Source organism: Camellia sinensis, chromosome 4 (genome assembly GCF_055761805.1).
Source record: "Camellia sinensis isolate YWXY chromosome 4, ASM5576180v1, whole genome shotgun sequence".
Classification (NCBI taxonomy): Eukaryota; Viridiplantae; Streptophyta; class Magnoliopsida; order Ericales; family Theaceae; genus Camellia; species Camellia sinensis.
Window position 1 is genome coordinate 65,891,207 of NC_138964.1, and position 2,723 is coordinate 65,893,929.

The following is a 2,723-nucleotide window of genomic DNA, read 5'->3' on the forward strand; positions in this document are numbered from 1 at the left end:
ATATTTGTTAGTTGATTTTATGGTGTGTACCATATAGTGAAAAATTATATATTTTTATAGTGAATAAAATGTGTATATATTTCGTGGTGAGCAAAATATTACATTTTGTGCTGAGAAAAATTATATCATTTTATAATTTATATTATAAATTCTGAGATATTATTACAAAAATTATATATATATATATATATATGTATATTTTTGGGAAACAAACCCATGTAGGTGGCCCTCTTTTTGTCTCCTTGCCATCATTTCTTTTCCGTTTCATTTCATTTGTTTGGCTTGGGTTGGCAGACCCCTCTGCCTCTCTCTCACTCTCTGTCTGTCCCTCTCTTCCTTTCTCTTTCCTTCATTTTTGTTCAAGCTTTGAGCTTCAAATGAGAGTCCTTAGAGTCAGATTTTGCAAAAACTTTGTAAATAAAAGTCGGAGAGCTCATCGTGATCTTCGCAATGGTAGTCTCGAATTTATAATCGGGCAAGATGTGCCTTCCAGATCTGTTTTTCTTCATTATTTGAGGTAAGGACTTTCTTCATATTTTTACATTAAAGCTATGTTAGGATTATTTTGAGAAAATATATCATTATAAAAGGTATTGCATATATATATATATATATTTAGATTTTTGTTTTGGTAATTTTTGGTAGAAAAAATTATGTTGAAATGTTAAGAATGTTGGCATTTTGAGATTGATTTGGAAAAATCATTTTGTGTTGATAATTTTGCAAAGAAATCCGAAAATAAAATTTAATAGTTGTATGGATTGTCACCACATCATGTTATGATTAAATAATTTATTTTGAGAAATATAAAGTTGAATTTTTTTATCTTTGATTTGAAATTTATTTTTGAGAAAAATAAATTAATGTTGAAGAATATAGAGTAAATGCTTAAGTAGGAATTATAGAATTGCTTTGGGATTAAAAACTCTAAATGTATTATATTCGTGATATTTTATAAAAGATGATATGTTGATGATTAAGTTGTATTCATTTTTATGAAAATAAAAAAAAATGTGAAATGTGGACTTTCAAACTCATAACCTTGAAAATGTTACTATTGGGCATCTTTCATAATTTTTTATGTAAATATCATGTTGGTTAAGTAAATTTAGAAAAAGTTATGAAATTGTTATTGGTAGAGAATTTGGTAAAAATATTACCTCTTTAAATAGCTTGGCATGAAAAATAATTATGTTAAAATATAGTTATGTTTGAGGACTGAGGCATGTGAAGTTAGGTTTTGTAGCGATCCAAATTTTGACCCGATCAGCTTATGTGGGTCGAGCTGCCCGGTTAGCTCGCCGAAGCAAAAATGCAAAATGCATTCGAAGTTGCTTGAGCCGCGCATGCGGAAAACAGGGGAGGGCTTGTTTGGCTACTGCAATAAATGCAGGTGCGGAAGTGCTAGTGTAAGAGAAGCGCTGCACGTGTGATGGTAGGTGAGTCTGAAATTTTGGTCTTTTCTTCTCTTTAGGCTGAGTGTATCTCACTCTTGTTAAGTTTCTCTCACTCTCTCTTTAAAAACCCTTTTCTCTCCCTTCTCTCTACATTTCCCCACGCCAAATTAGATCAAAACCTTAATTTCTCAAGATCCATTAGAATTCTGTCATATGTTCTTCATCAAAATTGGTTAACTTCTCGAGGGCTTCATTGTGTGCAGTGAAGATCGAGTTTCAACACCGTTGATTTTAGGGGTTTCATCTCATTTCTTCTTCAAAATTTGAGGTAGGGATTTTCTTAGAGTTATATATATATTTTTGCAAGATCTATATGATTTTCGAAATCATCTTTCGATAGCTTTGAAAATTGATTGTTGATTCAAGAAGTTGAGCAATTTTGAAAGTGGGTTTGTCTTTTGTTCTTTTAAAATGATCTTATGGGTTTTGATCTTCATTGATTGAAGAAAAGATGATTTTGGAAAGTTTTCTTTCAAAAGATTTGAGTTGTATAGTTTTGATGAGAAAACCTAAAATTTGGGAATTTTTTTTTTAAGGAGACTGAAAATCCATGAATGATATTGTTATATTTATTTTGTATGTCAAAATAAATGGATGTTTAAAAAATTTGTTATTTATATTTATATAACTGAGAATTGTTGTTCATTTTGAAAATTATTGTTCAAAACGTTGAAATAGTCTTGAAATGACTAATTGTTGAGGATACTTGAGAAGAGAGAATTGTGTTATTCCTTGGATGATGAATTGGAATAAAAGTATTTATATTCATCTTGTGTTATTGGCATATCAATTCATTTGATTACATTAAACTTTGAAAATTTATTTGAAAACTTGCATTGAGAAAAGAATGTTGATAAACAAGTTTTTATGGAATATTTTTGGGGTAAATACGTTGATAAGTCTTGATAGGTGGTGTAGATGATATTGAATAAGTTAGCCTGAGAGTCCGGAGCGAAAGACCGAAAACCCGCGCGGATAGGTGTCGAGCCTTCCAGTTAATACCAGTAAAAATGACAAGTTGGTAGTACTTGTGTAGTCTACTTGCAGACACCGACCTAGGGATTACCAAATTCGTATTTACCACTCTTGAAATGAATTGTTCAGCTTTGAAGAATTGAAATTACATGACATCATTGAGCATGATGGTTTTCAAAGATGAAGATGCGATTTTCTTTCAAAAGGGTATAGCATGGCATGTGCATTTCATTTCTTGAGACTTATATAAAATATATATACTTTGTTAAGGATTTCCTACTGGGCTTTATG